At 36.9% G+C, this 23,609-nt stretch overlaps 1 protein-coding gene across 1 annotated transcript in view; it reads left to right on the top strand.

Moving 5' to 3' along the window:
* The first annotated feature begins 5,877 nt into the window (after window positions 1-5,877).
* EIPR1 (EARP complex and GARP complex interacting protein 1) overlaps window positions 5,878-23,609 on the top strand; it is a 76,246-nt gene continuing 58,514 nt past the window's right edge. The window contains exon 1 of the mRNA XM_075707020.1: window positions 5,878-5,906. The gene's annotated coding sequence lies outside the window, so the exon portion shown is untranslated. The remainder of the gene's footprint in view (window positions 5,907-23,609) is intronic.

Genomic DNA, 23,609 nt, shown 5'->3' with positions numbered 1-23,609 from the left:
AGCTGTACTGAGCGCAGGTGGTAAGGCTTTGGCAGCCCGGGAGCTGCAGTGGTGGCCTCTCTGAGAAGAGGGCAGGGGTTGCCTGTGCCAGACATGGCTGGTTCCAGTGAACCAGCTGCAGGACACAGCTGAGGTGCCTGGTGGCACCTCTGTGAAAACATTTAAGAAAGGGGAGAAAATGCTGGATGGAAAGAGGAGGAGGGAACAAAGACTGAGAAACAGCGGAGGAAACGGCAGAGGTAAGACCAAAGTCAGGAAGAACGGAAGGTGCTCCATAGTGGAGCAGGTATCCACTGTAGCCTGTGGAGCACCTGCACTGGAGCAGGTGGATGTTCCTGCAGGAACCATGACACACGAAGACCCCATGCTGAAAGAGAGGAAAAGAGTGAGATGGAAAGTGCATCAGAGAGAAAACGCTATGTACTGACCACAGCCACCACTGCCCCTCATGTCCCTGTGCTGCTTAAAAGGGGTTAAAGGAGTCTGGAGAGAAGTTAAGCCTGGGAAGGAGGGGAGAGAAGCTGCTGGTTTAAGGTTTCTCTTTTTCTTTCCCACTGCCCAAATTAGTAATTACATTTTCATTTTAATTGGCAATAAATTAATTAATTTACCCAAGTCAAGTCTGTTTTGCCCACAACAATAATTGGTAAGTGATCTCCCTGTCTTTAGCTTGGCCCATTGTCATTCCTGTTCTTCTATTTTCTCCCCGTCCTGCTTGTGGGGAGCAAGTGGCTGGGTGGGAGTCTGGCTGTTAGCCAAGGCTGACACCTACCATAGAAGCTTCTAGAATGGAGACAGTCACCGACTCTTCTGAAAAAACTGGTCTGTAGTGGACTGTACAGAACTAACTTGGAACCATAGCTCTGGGACCTCTGAATTCCCAGTGAGGTTTTGAGTTTGTTAGTCAATGATAATACTGGATGAGGCTCAAGGAAAAAATATTCAAAGGCATAAGGGGGATGGAGTATTCAGTTTCTTTTACATTTCAGGTAATACTTGTGAGACCAATAACAAAAGAAGTGGCAGGGCAAGCTTAGTTAAAAATAAATACACAGAATTATATTTTTGATTGTGCTGTCTCAGATAGTCTTCAGACATTTGGTTATAATGTGGTTTTCTGCTGTGGTTTCTACTTTTTTTTTTTTTTTTTTTTTTTTACTTCTTGGTTCAACTAATTAAATCCTGATAAAAAATTGTAGTTGGAGAACGATTCTCACTTATCAGTTGATATCCAGCAGATCTTCAATAATTTAAATGTTCTGATTTAGGTAAGTTTATTGGGTATATACCATGTATTTTAGAAATATCTCTATATACGCATATTTCAACTTTATTGAGTATACTTTTCTTTTTCCAATGAATAACATTAATAATGGAAATGCAGGATGCTTCCTAGGGTATTAACAAATGTTTGGGGGTTATTGGCCTTTAGCTGTGCCTCAGGCCATCAGCTCCTCTCAGCTAGTTGCTAATCCCTGAGAAGTGCCCTAGGCCTCAAGTCATTATTGCTTAATTCAGCACTAGGTTCTCTAGATTTGCTTAAAAACTTTTTTAGTTACCTAACCTAACTTATGAGCTGGCTTGCAGCCACTAGTGCTTGACCAAGTGCTGCACAGTAAGAGGTTTCTCATGCAGCGCCATCATGTGCAGAATATTTCTTCCCTTCTGGTCATGGACAGGTGTTGTGCAAATAAAAGCAGTAGTTGTATAGCTGGCATGGTAACTTTTGCCTCATTGAGGTTTATTGCTGTATGAAGCAATTTAGGCATTTGTAAGAGATCTGGTAAAAATGTTTTGCTATTAACACTGGGATTTCAAAGCAAAGGAACATGTTTATAAGATTTTGTATTCTGTCAGTATTTGAGATATTAACTGTGTAATACTTGGCATTTGGTCCTCATAGCTTGCTGGAAATTGTTTAAGTGGTTTCTTTTTGATGCAAGATCTGTGTTCTACACAGTGTAGTTCTAGAACTTCTGTCCTCAGTGCTTTCATTGTTGCTAAACTGTGGCTTTTTGTACTGTTCTTAGTTTGATGCATTTACTGTGTGCTTTGGAAGCATATAAAGGAAGTATACATCACTTATTCTTTCCTGGTCTCTCTCATTCTCAGAACTCTCCAAGTTATTTTCAGTCTTGTGTATTAGAACCTAAAATACTTATTTTCATAGGTTACCTTAATGCATGGCATTATGTAATCACGAAGCAGAGCTTTGGCCGAACTGAAACAGTTCTCCAGGCTGTGCTGCCTGTGAGTGCCTGATGAACGAAAATCAATTATGGAGATTGCATAATTGAAGAAAAAGAGATTTTGTGTTGAAATTAGTTAGTTTTCATCTCACTGCCTTAGTAATTTCCTGAGCAATTAGTAATTCTTCCAGATTTTGAACTAAATAGTTATTTTTCTCGTTCAAATCTCACTACCTTTTCCTCGATACTTAGAGTTGTGTTCAGTGGGAATTTTTCCCAGTGTAATTAGAGCAGATTAGTAACTCATTTGTGTAGTAAATGACTGGTAATAAAACCAGTCACTTCTAAGAGGTGTTTCCCACAAGGATCCTGTTCCACAACAGCTATGAATACACATATTATTAACCATTACACTGTGGTCATGTTGAGAAAGTTCTCTGTGTGGACTTAGCTTACTTACCGTTTTCTATTTCCTCACCTATATGTGTCCATATGCTGCACTAACTAATCCATGGTAAAGCTCAATTCTACATTCCATCAAGAAAAGTTAGAAAGATCATGACTTGAGAACTGAAGGATAACACCCCATAGAACTTAGAACATAGAACCCCATAGAAGTTTCTCCAGTTCTGTCAGCAGTTATTATAGGTGAATATTTCTTTCTGCAAATATTTGTCTTCATGGCACCACTCTGGTACAGTATTTGGTACTAGTACATTTTCTATGAAAATTCTTTTGTCCTTAGTATTTAGCAAAGTCACTATTCCATTTGATAACTGCAATTTATCTTGTATTCAAATCAACATGATTAAGAAGATCATTAGAAGAAAAACATTGGGGGAACTTTTTCAGTTCTTCCTGTTAAGCTGATCAGCTTTTTCTGGTAGACTGTGTTGCTTGGCATAGCTGTGAAAGATGTCATTTTTTGACTCAAAGGGTATAAACAATACCCTTGCTTAAGAATTAAATTTCATATTTCCTAAAAGTCTCAGTCTGGACCTTTAATTGGTTAACTGTATGTTCCAGCAGAGTTTCTAGCTATCCACGATGTCAGCTGAAGCAGAAACATAACAGCAGCGGAGAAATTGGTTATTTGTGCCTTCAAATGGCTTCAGATGGGGTAAAGAGCACTCTGTTAGCTTATGTGCTGAGTGACCCTCTTAACCTGGTTAGCGTGGGTAGAGAATGTGTGTGACTGTAGTAAATGGGATTTAGATTTGTGGTTCACCTTCAGGGACTTGGGTTGAGCTGCCAAAGGAGACTCCAGTGACTCCAATGGAAGGTTGCCTTCCCCCACTTTTCTTTTTTTTTTTTTTTTTTTTATTTTGTTTTTCTTATCTTTTTTTTTGTTTGAGATAGATCTGCTAAATGTGCTTGTTTTCAGCTGACTGCCTTACATGGGAAACTAAGATAACTTTTAATTTTTAAACTACAACAGATCTTCACCTATTTCACAGTTTGTTAAATATCTGATTCAGTAAATCATATCATAGAATGCTTTGGGTTGGAAGGGACCTTTAGAGGCCATCTAGCCCAACCCCCTGCAGTGAGCAGGGACAGCTTTAACCAGATCAGGTTGCTCAGAGCCCCAGCCAACCTGACCTTGAATGTTGCCAGGGATGGGGCCTCCACTGCCTCTCTGGGCAACCTGTTCCAGTGCTTCACCACCCTCATTGTAGATCCCCTTCTCTCTGTTACGCTAAAGTCAATTATCAGTATTTTGCTGTGTAAAAATAACAACAGGAGTTACTCTTCTTGCCATGAGTCTGTTGAAAGTGTTTTACCTTAGAATTGTGAATATGTTGCTATTCTTTACCTTCCAGTTCTGTGCTTGTAAAGTAGCTGTTTGACTTGTCAACAGTTTGCGTTGTAGGTTTATTCAGAACATCAAAGTGTATCTGATTAGAGCAGCATAGAAGACTGAAGAGATGATGTCTTTCAATTTTTATTTAAAAAAAAAACCAACAAAAAATAAGGGTTGAGGTTAAACTGATCTTTAATGACAAAATGAGCAAGAGCTATCTGTATAGACAGAAGCCCTTGAATTGGGATACAGGGGATAGATCAGAGAGGGGATGTATGGAAAGCCAGAATAAAGTGAAACAATAGGTAAATCTAAGTGATGTTACTCTGGAGAGTTTTGAAAGGCATGAGGGTCAGTCATGGTCAGTCAAGTTGGACAGGAAGACGGTTATGTGGTTGGTGGGGTAGATGGATAGTGTCCTGATTCCTGGGTAGATTTCTAGGTTCAGGGCAAGAAATGAAGTCTGAAAAGACAGCTTGCTGATCAGCTGCAGAGGTTCTTATATACCTTGGATGACAGAGGGGAAGAACAATACCAGGTGATGAGCATTATATTTGAAGGAGGAGCTGCTGATGACAGTTTGGAAGAGAAAGAAAAAGGTAACATGTAAACTCAGCCCTTTAAAAAAATAAAATGTATAATATTAGCAATTTAGATTAAGTTGAGAATTATTTAGCAGCTTCTGTATTTTAAGAAAATTTTCTGTAATACTGGGTAGCTAAGACTTTTGCAGTGATTCAGTGGTTAATTCAATAGACTGAATTCAGTCATTATAATAGGATGTCCCTTGGTTTTTTTCTCTTCATTGTTCACCCAACTTTGTTAATGAATTTTTAATGAGGATACCGTTCTTTTAAAAATTGTGGGTCTTCTACAATTTATTTGTTCACTGTTGGGCTTAGTGGAATTAGTCCCATGAGTAAAGTTACTTGTGTATGTTGTGCCAGGCTAGAATCTTTCTCAATTTCTTCTATTTATAAGGCAAATACAGAAAAACAACTAACTAAAAATAGGGAGGAAAAATGAGAGCAACATAGACCTATTTAAAAAAAAAAACCAACAAAACCAACAAAAAACTCCCCCAACCAAACAAAAAAACTCAAACAAAAAAAAACAGCAACAAACAAAAATCAAAATCACAAAAAGTAAACCTAGCTGTATGTCTTTTAAAAATCTTATCTATATATTTAAGCATTAATTGTTTTTCTTCATCTTTCAGTTCAACATTTTATTTTTCCATATAGTGTAAAAAGTATTACAGATTTGTGTATTGGTGCAGATATGTGATTGCTGAAGTGAACTCTAAAAGTCTCTTACTGAGTTTACAGTATTTGTTTCAAATGAGAGTTCTTTTCCTCTCTCCCCTTCTTTCTTTGCAGGATGTTTGAGTTCAAGAACTTTTGGATACAGAATTGGTGCAGACATTTAGACTAAGGATTGTAATGTTGTTATTTCTGTTTATTGCTATAAGAAGTGTTGAACTGCAATACGAGTGGCGTATTTACTATTAGCCATAAAATGAAAAATCACCTTCAAGCTTTAAGTTGCAAAATTGAGACGAATAAACATGGTATTTCCTCAAAACAGGGAAATGGTGTTTTTCGAGAAAACTATATCCTGCATGAAATCAATGATATACTAAACTGCTAGTATAACAATTAATTAAAGTAGATATCGGTTATAAAATTCTCATTAAATTGTTCTGTGCAGTCATCGTGTATAATTAAGACCCACAGGAAAACATTTAAAATCCTAATGTTCTCTTTTATTGTATTTGCAGATTCACATCATAGATTTTGATGATGAAAATAACATTATAAACAAAAATGTTCTCCTTCATCAAGTGGGTGAAATTTGGCACATTAGTACTAGTCCTGCAGATAAAGGTGTACTAGCAACCTGCTACAATAAAAGTAAGTCCTTTGTAACCATGTTAAACTTGTTTAAGTGTTTTGATATTTTTGCATGTGCAAAGATTGAACATTAGCTATGTGTAAACACTTTAAAGTGGAGTTATCAACACAAGCATTTTTCAGAACATCTGCTGTACCTTTACCTCGTTTGTCTCGTATCCTTACGTCATCCTGGTTAGAAGTCTACTTTTGCATTCATGCCAAGGAAAGCAGCAAAATAAAAGTATTGTTTGCCTGATTAATGCAAAGCATGGTAAATAAAATATATTCCTGTTATTTTAGGGTTCATTCTTTTTATTGGCTTATATGTTTGCTTTTGAAAGGGGAAGTAAATGTCTTTCAAAACAACATCATGCCAGCTTCAAGTTTTCTTTAAATTTGCAGGTGAAGTTTGTATATAATGTTATTTGTCATATGTTTAATGCAGATATACTTACAGAGAACTATAAATTCTTATCTAAATATCTCATCAGAAACAGTAGGAATGCTCCATGTGCAACCTAAGTGCACAACCATTGAGATTAAGGACCTTCGTGCATTTCTTAGGTGAGGCAGGTGTGAAGATTTTCTGTTATGAGGCTTGAAAAATTCACTTGCATCACTTGGGGAAGGGAGTACTTTTTCTCTCTGACAACCAAGAAATGTGTGCTGTCAATTGGAATAAATATTATTTCTTCTAGTAAGTATTAGTCCATTCTTTCATGGAAATACAGTCCAAGAATACGAGAATAAGCTGGTGAGTTTCAGACGTTGTGCATCTGTGGACAGCTGTAGAGATGTGAGTTCCTGCTGCTCAACCTTGTGGCTATGTTAGAGAAGAAGGTGCCAGGATTGCTCGGTTCTCCTAGTTCTTTTCATTGAAAAGAAAGTGCTAAAGTTCCTTTCACCATTCTTATCCTCTATAATTGTCTTTAAAAGATTCACATAAGTAGAGTAATAAAGAGCTATGGGTATTTTGACTAAGAGAACACTGAAGTGGTATTGGCCTGGTTTTTGATTACTTTTTACTCTCTGGTTGACTTACTGGATAACTTCCTCACTTTGCCAGTGATCCATGGCGAAAATGAGAAAGCAGTCACTGGGCCTGAAATTCTAAGGTCATCTTAGTAATTTTCTGGCTAGTTTCAGAGGAGGATCTGAGAAGGTTGTCTGAAGTCTCCTTTAAAGAAAACCAAAATGAGTTTCTAAGTTTCTTTCTCTAGCCTTTCTGAGTTGACTGCATTTTTTTTTCCTTAAAGAATATTGTGCTGCATGCAATAGTGTGCAACATTTTAAAGAATTTACCTCTTTTTCCCTACATAACTGAACAGCAAGGTGATACGAAATAGCTTATCAAGTCAGTATTTCAAGTATGTAATGTACTATTTAATGTTAACCAGTCTTAATTTATTCAATTTGTATCTATTTTTAAGCTCAAGTATTGTTCTAGAAAGTATGGAGGGAAAAAAAAAATTTGTACTCTTTTCTCAAAAAGGCCTGTATTTGAGTTTGATGTTCCTTATAGCACGTTATAGCAATATTTATATTAATTGAAAATCCTCTTTGGAAGAGAGCTTATCGAGCTTGCTAGAATTGAGCTTCTATCCGAACGCTCTAAATTTCTGTGAGATTTCTGATTTCTGTTATTGGACCTATTAATTCATATGCATGTTTTCTATTCTAGCTTCTTTGTGTTCTGGATTTAGTTTACTTTACCTAGTTTCTGAACATTAAGCTTTATTGTTTGTACTTCATGCATCTCCATTTAGAATCATCAGGCATAAACTTTCTGCAGAAAACAAGATGTGATTCTTAAATGATTATTGATGACTCTAAATAGCAACGTACAGAACAGAAAGCACACAGCATGGGGTTTTAATAATGAGTACTGAGTTTAGCAGACAGCTTATTTCAAGAAGTAATGCAACCAAATTAAGCAATCGAAACCTTTAAAACACTTTATGTATTGCATTTGTTTTGTTATTTTAAGAGGACTCTTAACTATTTTCCTCATTGAAGTACCGGTCAAATGAGATGATGCTGTCAACAAGAGTCGTAGGTATTGTGACCATCTCTTGTGCCTGAGCCCTGTATTTCTGGCATATCTTGACTGTTGTTGAAACTGGGAGATTGAGGAAATGGGATGTGTGTCCATTATTAATAGCTATTATTTAAGTTGCTTAAATAAGTGGTGAAATGTGGCATTGAGGAAGAGTGGAATCATGTCCACTTTGCATTTCATGGCTCGTTGAAATAGGCTAATGGAATAGGGTGAAGCACTCATGAAAAAACTTTGAAATTTCCTCATTTATATTAGGAGAGATACTGAGTTTTCTTTTACTTTCTCACACTTATAGATAGTTAGCATAACCAAGGTATGAATAAGGTCTTATGTTAATTAATGAAAAAAAGATGTAGTAGGTGCAAACAGAAGGCCACTTTTTTTACAGCTTTCCTGTTCTTTGTTTTTTGTCTCAAAGGAGAAGTATGCCTTTCATATAGGAGGTTTGGGGGAATATAATAATGGTTGAACTGAAAGAGTAATACTGTGTACCTACTTTGAAGAGAGATTTTGAGTCTTGATTAACTTTTAAAAAGCATTTTGCAGCTAGTGATACAGAAAAATATTGATTTCTGGATAATTTGTTTGTTTGTTTGTTTTGGTGTTTCAGTCATCTGGACTTGCTGTTTATCAGACCACAGATTAATTCTTTTTTTTAGAGATGACTTATGCAAGATTTCTTTTTAAACATCTTTCCCCAGATTTTAGCTACTCTTCCTTTTTTAAATCATACCATATTTTTAAAATGCAGTGAAAAATACTTCCGCAGTATTGCATTATCATCCCCTGTAAAATTATTGAGACGTTCAAACTCTTTTTTTTTTTTTTTTTTTTTTTTACTTAACTACTTGACAGTTAATACTGCTGTCTCAAAAAGTCAAAGACTACACCAGCAGTCTTGCTGTATGTTTTGAAATACAAGGGATCTGATGTTATTTACTTATCTTTTCTCTTGCAGGGATAAAACTTAGCAAAATAATGTAATATGCAAAGCTTTTTATTAATTTCTGCTGAGTACGAAGAATTGCATAAGAGAAACCAATACTTGTACTCAGCTGGTAATGGTGGGTTATTTGTGGGGTCAAGAATCAAATGCGAAGTTGTAAGCCCTCTGTGTGTGTTTGAGAAGGATCTCGTATAATAATGCTCAGAAGTTTTTACTGTTTTGGTTGACAGAGGCCTTGAATTGATGTAGCGGGGCTCTTAATAAAAAGTTGAAAGATCTTCTTGATGCGGAAGTTCCTATGTTTGCGGTTTTTTGGTTTGTTTTTTTTTTTTTTTTTCCTATCAAAGAAGGCGTTTTAGCTGCTTCTAAGCATGGTGGTGTGGGATTTTACAGATCTGAAGGGGTTTTTTTGTGTGTGTGTGGATATGTATATATGTAAGGTTTTTTCTCCCCTGGTGTATATACAGCATCTGCTTCCAAAGTCATAGTTATGAGGCTTTTTTTTCCCTGAATCATACAAGTGTGTTGTGGTTTAGCCCCAGCCAGCCATCAAGCACCACACAGCCTCTCACTCACTCCCCCTACCCCGATGGGATGGGGGAGAGAATCAGAGGAGTAAGAGTGAAAAAAACCACTCAGTTGAGATAAGAACAGTTTAATAATTGAAATAAGGTAAAAAATAATAATGGTATAATAATGATAATAATAATAACAATATACAAAGCAAGTGATGCACAATGCAATTGCTCACCACCCGCCGACCGATACCCAGACAGTTCCTGAGCAGCGATCGCTGCTCCCCGGCCAACCCCCCCCAGTTTATATACTGAGCATGACGTCATATGGTATGGAATAGCCCTTGGGGCAGTTTGGATCATCTATTCTGGCTGTGCCCCCTCCCAGCTTCTTGTGCGCCTGGCAGAGCATGGGAAGCTGAAAAGTCCTTGACTAGCATAAGCAGTACTTAGCAACAATTAAAAACATCAGTGTGTTATCAGCATTATTCTCATACTAAATCCAAAACACAGCACTATGCTAGCTACTAGGAAGAAAATCAACTCTATCCCAGCCGAAACCAGGGCAAAGTGGGAGACCTCCTTCAAAAGGGGTGATACTAATGTCCCTGTCACTCTCTGGGGGATTTGCAATTTTTTTTTTTTTCCCCCCTGCTTCATGGATGTGTGAAATCTTTTTACGTGTCTGTGACACATATAAGTAAAAAAGGCATAAAGAGGTAGAACTTCAAATGTATATTATTATTATTATTACTATTATTGGTACACCTACTGAAGAGCAAAGTTATGTGAAAAACCTTAACATAATAGCTAGGATTCGATGTCAGTGAAAATTAATTTCCTTGTTGTCCACTAGACTTTTTAAGTGCTGACTTGTGATAAATTAATGTTTTTTTTCCTATAAATAGCTAAGCTTCCAAGTGACCACAATTCAGTCATCATTCTGAGATGAGCTTTTATTTTTTATAAACTCAAGGCAAGATCTGTCACAAATGCCAAATACAGCTTATTTCAACAATTGGAGGCAGACTCTCCACTCTTATTTTTGGCAAACAGGTCAAATAAGACTTACTGCTCTTTTACATAAAGCCTGTCAGAATATTTACTATTTACTGGCATATTGATTCTACAATCTATATAAATTCTTATGCTTTCAAGAAAAGTAACTTCCCTTAAAAGTAAAATAAGGTGGCTTAGACTTGTTCTGAAGAAGTCACAGAGAAATTTAAATCATTGCTGTATGTACAGTTTGAGAACTGTGTTCTCTCAACAATGAATAAAGTTAATTTAAATGCTGCTCTGTATTGTTTTGTTCAAGATACTTTACTAGGGTATTGTTATATAAGTAGGTTTTAAAAAGGGAAAAAACCTTCCTTTCTCTTAAGTCAAAACCCAGGAAAACTCATTTTCCTGTTAGCATCAGTATTTACTGCTTTGATTTCTAATTTTGACGTTGCATCATTAATAAAGCCTTGTTTCTTTTCATTCTGGATGGTGATATTAACTAGGATAATACTGGTTCCAATAGCATTGGAACAAATACATCTTTGGATATTAACCAGAAAGTCCCTTTTCTAGGCCATTTTGTCTTGATATAAAGACAAAACTGTGCAACTATCTCTCCACCCCTCCCCATGCACACACATTAAAAATACTAATTTAGAAAAACTACATAATTGCAAAGGGAAAACTTACTCTACTCAGTTCCTGTCTCGATTATAGTGGTCCTCCCTCCCACCAAAGATGGATATATCACTTAGGGAATTTTATAGTATTACTACTGATGCTATAGGAAGATGATTTTATTATGAAGTGATAGGTTTACTAGTTATGTGTAGTCTTGCCTAACTTTCAGCAAAGATCAGAAGTTTATTATGCTGGAGGCATAGTACTTGCCTATGCTACACATTTCTAATGTACTCAGTGATATTATATGCTAGAAATGTATTAAGCCCATTCCTGTGCAACTCACATTGCTAATAAAAAAGATGTGTAGTTGGTAGATCTAGTAATTGATCAGAGGTGATGTTGTTTTTCTGCTTTTTGTCATTTGCCACCTTTGCCATTAAAAATTGCTTGTCTCATTCAAATTGTAGTCCGGATACAGCCAAAGGATGATAAAACATTAAAACCTGCTTAGTAACAGGTAATGTTTAGTCAGCTTAATTTTTGTATCTCTGTTTTAATAAATGAATATGATTTCCTAGGGTTTGTAAACAAACTATATGGTGGTGGAAGGGGAGATACCAGCGTAGCAATCTGTGAAACTAGTGGCTTTCCTGTGTTTTAGAAATATAATCGAATCCTTCAGATCCATGGTTTAAAATAAAATCCCTGATACATGAGCTACCTATTTTAGGCAGTCATTACACTGAGAGGTAACTTTTTTTTTTTGTAAATGTGTTTGGCAGCTATTTGATATTGTGAGCATTGAAGGAATTAGGAATGCTATGTTTTATCCCAAATTCCTTAACTGAAGGGAGAAAAGTGTGTAAGTGTGTGAAAGAAGCTAGGTATAAGAGGGGAAAAAAAGGATTAAAATATGAATATCTTGGGGATGGTGGAAGAAGGCTTTGTAAAATTAATACTTGAAGTATCTAGATGAATTTATGCATTGTTACGCAGTTTTGTGACATTTTGATGCATCATTTTTCCCCTCTATTGCGGCAAGTCAACTGAATTAAAATAGGGCGTGGGTTTTTTTTATTGGATAGGATAAGATTGCTGCTGGCAGCTTTAAAATAGGTAAGAATTAAGGGGAAAAATTAGTATGGTAGTCTTCTAGCTTTAGAAGTTAAATTAGGTTGTTAAAGTTCACTATGATACAGATTAAAAAAAAAAAGGATTGTTGAGAGAAGGGTACAATGCTCAGAGGGTTTTGGGTGGTGGTAATAAAGGTGGCAATAAGCTAGAGTGTTACAGTTGCATTTTAATTGGTTAATGCTTAATCTCTGAAAAGTTACATGGGCTTATTTGCTTCTGATATTTATTAATATCTTGAAGTTATATTCAACAAAGCAGAAATCAAATAATTTGCTTCACAGTGGCCCAGAAGTAAAAGGGGGAATGGTGTATTTAGTGGAAAATCCCATCAGAACAATTCTAGGCGCTTTACACCTTCCTTCTTTTTTGCTATTCTGACTAGCTGTAGTCAGTTGACTATTCATTTTTTACTCTCTTTAAAATGTGACAGGAATGATGCTTTTAAAAATGTGAATAAGAAAGGTGACAGTAATTAAGGAGATTATAGCATCTTAGTAGAAATGCACTTTTAAATATCAGAAAATAATAATGATGGAGTGGGGTGAGGGTCAAGAATGTACCCTCCAAATAAAGATATAAACCAATGACAATAATGGTACACTAAATGTAATAAGAAGTTTAAAAATGAAGATAAATTAGTCTTCAGATGTGCAAGAAAATGGTAGCCATCCAAGAGCTCTATTCACCTGCTAAGGGAAAAGTCATTTCATGTGTTTATCACTACTTAAAGTTTGAAAGAAGCCTTGTTTCACTCTTCAAAAGAGCATCTCAGCCTACACGAGGATAAATGTTTCATTGTGATGAGGTGAAACGCTAAAGACCCATAGATCACGCTAGAGCGCAGTTATTTGGGAACCAGAACAATGAAAACCTGACAAAGCCCTAGACTCCGCTGGAATATGTTCCATATACGGTCTTGGTATTGCTGAAGTTTCAGACTACAGGACGGGAAATAGGAAAGCCATTTGAAATTACTTCTGAGGCAGGGAGAAATACCAACAGACTAGAGTGTATCTAATATCATTTTTGTATGTAAAGTAGGTGATGGAAGCCTCAGATCTAGGGTTGGCTGAAAAAAGTGGGATCCCCAGGTTAAGATGAAGTTAACTTCATCTTAACCAAGGGAATACTTGGAAATACGTCAATTCCTGAATGATGCCCTCTTTGTCAGTCTAGTTTATAATAAGCTATCATCGTGTGTTTGAAAAATTTACTAATTGGGTGGATGCGCAGGGATGGGCACAGGCTGTATGTGTGTGTCTTGTGTATGCTTTATTTCATGTAGAACTTCATTTTATTCTGCTCTCCTGTTTATACATCCCTCCCCTTCCCTCACCTGCCACTTTAGGATACTGTTAAAATGGAGGTGGACTATTTCCTAAAGACTTAGAAAGTGCTGTAGAAAGTAAATTTCAGTTACATCGTTAAAGGAAAAGGGAATGCAGAGGGCTTTTTCTGTAGGCCATTTGAGGGGTTTTGCAGCCATGTCAGTTTTGCCAGCAATGGATGGCTCCTTCCTGAATGCCTTGAATGTCATCTGCACAGCAGAGTATTTGGTAAAAGGGGTGAATGCTCATGATGGTGTGTTTGGGGAAAACTGTAATTCTAAAATAATCATTTTGATAAATATAAAGGGAACTTTTAGTCCAATAGTTTCTACTTGTATTCAGGTTTTGCAAAGAATAAACTTTAGTTATATCCTATAAGCTAGAATAAAAACTCAGATTTATGCATTGCTGTGCTCTCATCTATTTAGAATGTCTGTGAGAAACTAGTAGTTTGTTTAAATTTTGATACTATGTAATAGCTAGTTACTCGGGTAGTTACTGCATTCTCATACATGTTCTACAGATGCTTAGAAGAGATAGTAAAAATGTTTGAGAAGTCAAGGGGGTAAGGCAAACTGGTGGGTTTACATGAAGTGATGGGAAGACACAGGGGAGGAAATAGAGAAATGATCCAGACCAAGAAGTCTGCATTGGTGGAAAATATAGTTTGTTGGTTGAACCTCTAATTGGATCTAGGTAGCTATCTCCATTACTGTAAAGGTGAGTCTTTAGGAAGTGATTAAAAGCAGCTATTTTGGTGTTTCTGCTGCATGCAGGTGAAGGATATATTTTGGGGGATGAAAGTAGATGACCATATCTCATGAGCATAACTGTAGGCAATGCCAATGTACTGTTAACTGTCACACATCTGATAGGAAAATGCTTGCTGAAAGACAAGGTGAGGGAGTGAAGGAAATAGTAAAACTGGAGAAATAAGGAAATCCTGAAGGAAGGAGATCTCAAAAGTAAATAAGGGATATATCACTTAACAGACAGGTGTATGGCTGCAACCAACAAGGCTGGTGAAGGGTCTGGAGCACAGGCCTTATGAGGAGCGGCTGAGGGAACTGGAGTTGTTTAGTCTGGAGAAGAGGAGGCTGAGGGGACACCTTATCGCTCTCTACAACTCCCTGAAAGGAGGTTATAGTGAGGTGGGTGTTGGTCTCTTCTCCCATGTAGTTAGCGATAGGATGAGAGGAAATGGGCTCAAGCTGTGCCAGGGGAGGTTTAGACTGGAAATTAGGAAAAATTTCTTCATGGAAAGAGTGGTCAAGCATTGGAAGAGGCTGCCCAGAGAGGTGGTGGAGTCACCATCCCTGGAAGTGTTCAAAAAACGGGTAAATGTGGCACCTGGGGACATGGTTTAGTCTAGTCTACCCTTAATTGGTTTAGTGTGGACTTGGTAGTGTAGGTTAATGGTTGGACTGGATGATCTTAAAGGTCTTTTCCAACCTAAACGATTCTATGATTCTATGATTTGTGAGAAAGCAAGAAGGTACAAAGTGGTACGCAGCCTTTGGGCAATCAGTTCTGTGGAAGGCTGTAGAAATGTTAATGAAGTAAGATATGGCCCTTAGGTGTTAGCATTTTGTAGGTGTTTCTGTACCATTTAGTGTGTGTCAGTGGAAAAATCTATTATTGTGACTAAATGCCTGTTCTATTTTTTGTGATCAGTGGTTTCTTTTTTGCATTTTCTTTCCTCTTCACCTATTGCAAATCCCCCTACTTTCCTGAGACCTTATGTTCTTCCTCCTTTCCATGCTACCTACTGAAATGATCAGTGAAATAATTTGTTGATTCTGAAATTGTTGAGTCTAACTTTTAGCTTTGATCTTGCTGTAAGATGAACAGCGGCCTGGAGACTTCAACTTCTTCTTTTACTGTTTCAAACTGTGCTGGCAAACTAAACAAGATGTTTATGCTGGTTGTTTATGCAACTGTGAACTGGGTTGCAAGAGTATTTTCTCAGTCACGAGAGTACCTTTATGTAATTGAAAACTTGAGAATTAGAATGTGACATAATGGGCCACAAAAAATAACAGCATTAAAGTCTGATGTTTGGAATGATTTACTTTAATGATGTCAAGCAGGGTGGGAGCAGGTGTGGAAAGTATATGTGTGTGAGCTATATCAACACTGAAGATTATTTAAGAACAAAACAACGCTTACCTGCTAGCTTCTGAAGGATAAAGCCTGCTGACTGTAAGAATCTTAGCATTGAATAATCAGGTTTTGGTATCAGACAGTTGTCTGCTCTTGTTTTACTGATTGCATCAGTATTGCTATAATGATAATTTTTGCTGGAAACCGTAACCCATAGAGTAAAATAAATAGTCTCAGGATATTAGACTGAGATTTTTTAAGGTTATATATGTATTCCAGTAACTTGAACATAGCCGTGGCATTGACCTAGGGACTGACTTGCAGTAGTGCATACTGTTGAACTGTTAGGATGCTTTCTGTGCAGTTGTGGTGTGGGCCACCTAGCACTTTCAGGCAATGATGCCCAGAGGTAGTCCAAGAACCTCATGACCAGTTTGAGTGTGGCTGCCTCCTTTCAGCTTACCCTGTTAAAAAAACATGGAGCTTAACTGTGCTAGCTAGCCTCAGGGCTAGGGAACTGTACCTGCCTTTATTTTAAGTGAGTTGCCAAAAAGTAAAATAGCTGTTATGGTTCTCTGTTGCAGGTTGTTATAAAATACACAAACTGTTGGTTTTGGAGACTGGGTTGCAGGGAAACATGCAAGTACTCCATAAATTGGACAATAGTCATGATAAAGATATATATGAAATAAATTAAGGTATGAAGATAATGGTCAAGAATTGCTGTTTGGCTGATTGCAATGGTATGGTCGCAGCTTATTCCACAAAATTGAGAGAAATAATTTTAAAGATAATTTGGTCCTTCTAGAGAAGAGGGTATTTTGGAACAGAGTTATCCTTTTTGTATAGCATTTATACAGTGTCTAGTGGTATGAGGTGGTCATGTTATGATTAGGATTGCTAGGCATTGTGTAGGTATGTCTTAAAGAATGCTGATGAATTAAAAAGAAAGCTTCACACTTCTCAATTTGAAATGAGTGTTTAATTACTGGGTATTAGGTGCATACATTCACTGAGGCAAGATATTTGACTAACAATGATAATTATCTAATTTATCTTGGAGCTCTTGTTTCTGAAAAGGGTACTTTTTTTCTAGCTGCTTTCAGATGCCAAATTCTGAATTAGGTGGTGGGCCAGAGCTCTTTGCCAGCGTGGTCATTTCTGAGTTTATAGAAAGGTTCTGAGTACTCTGAGGTTTAAATGTTCATGCCTTGGCTAATTAAAAGGGAATAATTTGAACTCTTAAATATAAATGCCAATAAATTATATAGAATGTACTGAAGAATTGTTTTAGGAGTTGCTTGTGATTCTCTTTTACCCACACTTTTCATAATTGAATGATCTTCAGCAGAACTTTGAGAGAAACTGTTTGTGGGTTTTTTGGTGTTTTTTTTGTTTGTTTTTTTTTAAAAAAAACAGCTGACATATCTTGTTCTTGATGACATTGAGACCATAGGCAGTCCTGAGGAAAGATGCTGGTGTCATGTGCTGTCTGGTACTTCTGTCATCCTTGAAGTGTGTGAACTTGGTCTCATCAATGACAATTAAAAAATGACAGCTGTTTTGAAGGAAAGCAGTTTTTCACAGAATGCTTTATCGCGTGCTGCTTGGAGAATAATACTCATCGGTTACTCCTCTTAGAGTTTTCTTCTTAAAAATTCCTGTGGGAACAGGGGGTGAACGACACGTTATATACGAGTACACATGGAAATGCAGGGACAAAAAGAAAGATGTGAATGTGTATTCTCGATAGATTTGGGGTTTTTTAAGCTGATAGTCACAGATCTTTAAAACATTAGGAAGAATACTTGTCACCTTGTTCTTTGGGTGTCTTATGTACTAGTTCATGAAGGAAATTCTTAAATCATGTATAAAGAAAAGTATTAGCAGGAAAATCAGCCCTAAAATGTTTAAATGCCCATTAATATCTGATTACTCTCAACTGCTGCTGGAAATACACCATCAGGTGAAGGCAAAATGAACATTTAAATAGTTTAACTTGCATGTTCTACCTCAAACTACACTTATTGCTGTACTAACACGACTAACATAATTGTGTGGTGGCAGTGTACAGACAAATTTAAAGTTATTTTATCTTAGTGGTGTATCAACATGTCTTACCAAGCATTTGACTTAGGACTTCTATTCCTAGCTTTCCCTGTCTTGCACTTGTAATGTTTGTTCTAGCTGTATTTGTTACAATTTACTGATAAAAGGTAATACCTTTTGAAACATTTCTGAATTTGCATAAGATCAGCAAATGGAGCTCTAGAAATGCATTAACATTTTCATTTGTTAAACTCTCATTACCAGTTTTAGCAGTTGAAACAACCAAAAAGCATTAGTGATTTTTAAATTCCATTTTCTGACATGTGAAATAAAATTTCTTACAACAAAGAAAATGGGTCCCCAAGAAGGCATAAGCCCTGATGCTCTAAGGCCTAGGGTTTTGATAAATTCAACACTGCGAATAAGGGTTCCTTCAGACTTGGTGCATCTTGGTTATATTCCAGTTTCACAGATGTGAAGCAAATTACTTCAGAGATTTTGAAATTTTTAAAAAATATGAAGTAGGCACACCATATGATCATTTTTAATTCATTTGTACTTTGAGTGGTATACATGCTTATGTTAATGAAAATTTATTACATACTATTGCAGATTCTTAGGCAGACTTGTTACATGATTCTATGATTCTACGATTAATAAGCATCTATTGTGCTGATGGCATCAGTATATGCCATTGTATCTGTTCTGACTCGTATTTGTTGCTAATGAAACTAGAGATTTCTTTCAAAGGAGGGAAATGTGATTGCAGTCAATTGCAGAACTGTTTAAAATCTAAAACAGCTGTCAGTGAAGGTCTCTCTTGTATATTTATAAATGCAAAAATTTTGAAAATGAGTTTGTGAAAGGAAAGAGGATCATTGTTTTGTTGGGTTTTTTTTCTTCCATTCCCTTCATAAAAGCAAGCAAACCAAATCCTATTTTTTGCTCATATCCTTTCAACATTTCCCCCCTTAAATCAGATCTCCTTGTCTTGATGACTAGATAACCAGTGAAGCTAGCATCCAAGGATGTGTGTGCTGATGAAGGAAAGGCTATTGATCAGTCTGTTTTCAGACTTCCATTTTTACTGAGCAGCTATTTAGCTTCAGTGACTAAGAAAAACTTTGAGCAATTTTAAATAAAGTACAGTTTTCCATAAAAATTTGCAGTTTACAATATATGGGCAATATTCTCCATCTCATGCTCCTCCATAATAATGGGATTATTTGCAGTTCACCTGAATGTAGTAATAAGATTACTTGAACTGTTGGGAAAAGTAAGAATGTCTTTGGTGCTGTAAATTAATCCATGTGTGTGTTTCATTCCTTGTCTGTGCCTTCCTTTTGTTTTGAAATGTGGCTCGTTTAAGAATTGGTTATCACAAAACATAGTACTAATTCCTGTCCATTTATGCATTGGGGGTTGAGAGGAGCAGATGGAGAGCTGCTGAGATACCATTTCTACTTATCTCCAGAATAGATCAGGAGGAAAAGGAATGTAGTTATCCTGATTTGATTTTTCAGGATAATCTTTCCCTGTAAAGAATTAAAAATTTTCTTGGACATAACTATTGGTTCTGGTGGAAAACCTATTGGGGGGGGGGGGGTGGGGCAGGGAGGAAGGAGTGACAGAACCGTCTTCTGTTTGTTAGTGTGAACTATTTTTTGGTATGGAGTGGATCGGTGAGATGCAGCAAGGCATTTTACCTTCATGCTGCTGTTTCTGTGAAAGTTAACCTTAAGTATATAAGAACTACCTTTATTTTTTCCTTCCCCATGGAATAATGCCAACCTGTTATCAGACCAATTATTCGTTCATCTGTACCAATATCATGACTCCTATGGCCGCAACAGGAGATTCTATGTAGAACAGCGTAGACAGGTTTATAGACAGGTCTCTAATCCCTTTTTGAACTAGTTGAGACTGCCATCTGCCACAAACTTTTGTAACATCAATTTTCAGTCTACTACTCACTGGCCAAACTCCCCACCCTTTCTTTTTAAACTTCTTGTGCTGTTTCAGTGAGTGCCACTTCGTTCTAAGATTGCAAGATTTGGCCTGTAATAGCAATTCTTTCACCTTGCCACTGCTTTTCTGTTTCTGTAAACTTGGGTCATGTTCTTCCCAAGGTATTTTCCTTCCAAAGGAAATATTTCCAATCTGTTGAACATCTAATAAGACAGTTGTTCCATCATCTTCATTTATGTTGCCCTTCCCCAACTCTGCTATGCCCTTGTTTTGATGCAAACACCAGAATTGCACTCTCCGTTTGAGATAAGGGCATATCGAGTTTTTATGGGGCTGTGAAACAATCCTTTATTTTATTCTCGGTGCCCTTTGTAAGGATGCCCAATGTTTTGCTGGCTTCCGTAGCTACTGCTGCACATTAGGTCAAGAGAACTGTCAGTCTTGACAGAGAGCTTTTCTGAGTTGTAACTACCAGTTCTGAGTGCAGCATCACATCAGGATGGCTTAAATTATTTTTCTCCACATGTACTAACTAACTTTTGTATACAGAGAAGCTCATCTGTCACCTTTTTGACCACCAAGTTTTCTGCGGTCCTTCAGTTATTCTCAGCTTTGGCATGGCGTGGAATTACCCACAAGGGTCAACTCCTGTAAGAGTAGGAGTTGACACTGTGACACTAATAACGCTATTTGGGGAGCTCACGGTGGAATGCCTCTTCTTTTTTTAACTTTAGCCTTTGAGATAAATCCTTGGGTTAAATCCATGGGATAAAGCTAGATGAATTCCTCTCGCTAGGAAGAGGAAAAATAAAATTTAAAAGCAAAATCTTTATCAAGCATAACAATATTGAGATTCTTTTTTTTTTTTTAAGTTAGGTTGTTACGACTGCAACAAAAATAGATTCTATGTGTAAAGTGGGTGACTAACAAAAGCAGCACTCTTAAAGTTGGTTGAAAACCTTTCCCAGGCCATTTTGAAATTAAATACTTGAAAAATAATTTTTTATGTTGCTGTCATCTTCTGTGTGTTTGCTTGCCCTTGCTTCTCTTAAGAATTCAATTTCTTATTCAAATCCATTGAAATATATATGGAAACCTATTTATTTTCTCAGTGCAAATGTGTTTTTCAATTCCTACAAAAACAGGTTCTGCACTTCCGTTACATGTAGGGATGTACAAAGCCACCAGAGGGCAAAAGAAAGTGCAGAAGGCCGTTGTCTGCAACTTTACACATGCAGGCTGGCATGTGTACAAACGCACATCTTGTTTTTCTGTTTTCCTTTTCCAAACAAGATAGGTGCCACTATGCAGTGGTTATGAAGACCCAATATAAATAGCTTGGGTTTGTAGATCCAGAACATACAGACATACAAACACAAAACTGCTGTTTAGTTTTGATGAAAAGGAAAATAAAGTTTGCATTTGAAATCCATTAATTTAAAACACTAAATCTGCTATGAGTTATGGCTGTCTGGTGCATTGCACTTATCGCACAGTAAACTTGTGTATTAAAAAAAACTTCCTGCAGAGAAAATTCATCAGTAAGGGTATTGGAAATAACGCTGCTGGTGATGCTCTCAACTGCTTAGTGTTGAAGACAGCAGGTGACACTGACTTCACTGGTTTCACTTTCCTGTGCTGTAGTGAAAACAGTCCATGTAGGGAAATCATTGGCACAGCCATGTGATATGCTACAGTCATTAAAATGGGGAGGAAAGTTGAATGCATCTCTCTTAAGTATTCCCTAGTGCTCTTCTCAGCAGTACTGGCAGGATGTACAGAAGAAAGTTTATTCCCATAGGTTGAGGGAAGAAGTAAATGTGATTGGTGTTCTCCTAGTGTTCTTTGTAGCTTGTACCTGTTGTTTTTCTAGAAATTCTAGCTGTTATATGTAACCTGTAGTGTTCCTTTCTGAGTACTCTTCAATAAGGTTTTAAGTGAAATGATTGACTATGATCCATATGATGGAAAACCACAACAGAAGTGAAGGGCTTGAGAAATTGTTCTATGTTAATTGCTTTTCAATTTTGAAGGCCTCTCTGTGTAGATGTATATTGAGTTCGGTCCACGTGACAAGTAACATAGCTGTGTTATCTGTCTGTGCTACAGTCTTACTCATATGTAAGACTGCTGTAGGAGTCAAGCTCAGTAGTGTCCTAGCCAGTGTGTAAGAGCAGATACATAGGGAAAAGTGTAAGAACTGGCAGAGCATATATAATAAACTTGAAGCACAGATGCTTGTTATCCCTTGATTTAGGATTTAATCTTTTTTTGACAACTGTTATCAGGATAATTGTAACATTTGTGCTATAAAGCAAAATAGAACTAACGTCAGAAAGAAGAGGGAGGAGAGTGACTGAAATTGAAGTATTATAGGATGGTCATGATATTGAAAAGAGTGCTTCTAAAATACAGAAAGTGGATAAAATGCTTCTGAATTAGAACTGTCACTGGAAGAGAATCTGTTGAATTATCAGACTGCTCTATCCTTCAGCATTAGAAGGTTTCATTTTTCTACACCCCCCCTTTTTTTTTTAGATTAGAACAAGAAAAACATTTTTTTCTTCTCCAATTTCAAATAGCTTTTTAACTAAAAAATTTCAAATATTGAACTGAACTAGTATAATAAACTGAAAGAAAATGTGTTCTTTCTCCATCTCCAATCAATGCTATTGTTGCAGTAAACATGTATCTGCGAAATGTTAAGGTCTTATAGTACATGTTTAGGCATTCTTGTCCAACTAGCTTGTTAAATAAGTGAAATTTAGAAGCTTCCTTTTCTCTGGTTTATATTAGACTTCAGAGTTATTAACAAATCATGCAGGTGAGACCAAGTGTAATGTGCAAGTTCTTTCCAGTAAACATCAAGACATTTTGCGACTTCACCTTTTTCGCATTCCGTTTTCTATGGCCCTCTTTCTGCCATGGAAAGATAGCTTGCTTTAGCTTCCCCATATCCCATCTTTCTTGGAAAGCTGGAGGGGCTGAAGGAGAGTCATTTTCTTCATAGACTCTTAAGAGAACACTAAAGATTTTTTAAATTTTTTTTTCTTCTCCTATTGACTTGTATCAACACCACAATTCAAGTTCTAACCATGTCTTAAATATTTAACCAATTGATAATTTTTTGATAAAGTAGCAAATCTAAAGTTCAGTCTAGTCATCTGATAACACTAAATCTGTAGTGTATTCTCTACCGTGCTTATGTGAGAACATAGAATCATAGAATCGTTTAGGTTGGAAAAGACCTTTAAGATCATCCAGTCCAATCATTAACCTAACATTACCAAGTCTTCCACTAAACCAATTAAGGGTAGAGTAGCAATTTCATGTTTCCTGGCTTGGTGGCTGGATTATTTTTTAATGAAAGTAAAAACTAGGATTCATCACATGTTTCAAGTTTTTCAAGACTATTATAATTTGAGGGTTTTTCCCCTAATTTTTAGGTGCTAGTTTAAAACCTTAATTCTCTTGGCGTGAGTGTTTTTTAAAAGGAAACCGTTCTCCAGCTGGTCAGCTCCCTGTGTGTACTGCAGCATGAGGTTATTCCTCCCCAGGTGCAAGGCCTTGCGTTTCACTTTGTTGAACTTCATGAGGTTCGTGTTAGTCCATTTCTCCAGCATGTTGCAGTCCATCTGAGGTTCCCTGAGGTCATTAATTAAGATGCCAAACAGTACTGGCCCCACTGTCAGTCCCTGGGATATGCCTCATGCCACTGATCACAACCCTTTGAGAATGGCAGTTCAGCCACTTTTCAACCCGCCACGTTGTCCGCTTACATGTAGCATGTACAAGTACACTTCATCAGCTCCTCTGTGAGGATGTTATGGGAAACTGCACCAAAGGCTTGTTAAAGTGAAGATAAATAATATCAAGTACTCTCCCCTTGTTTACCGAACCTGTATCTTCAATTTAATTTTCATTGCAGAATGCTATCATATTGGTCAGGCATGATATCCCCTTCATAAATCTTTGCTGAGTACTCCCAGT

This window comes from Pelecanus crispus, chromosome 3 (assembly GCF_030463565.1).
Source record: "Pelecanus crispus isolate bPelCri1 chromosome 3, bPelCri1.pri, whole genome shotgun sequence".
Lineage (NCBI taxonomy): Eukaryota > Metazoa > Chordata > Aves > Pelecaniformes > Pelecanidae > Pelecanus > Pelecanus crispus.
Note: the sequence above shows the minus strand (reverse complement) of the source record. Positions and strands in the feature narration are given on the sequence as shown.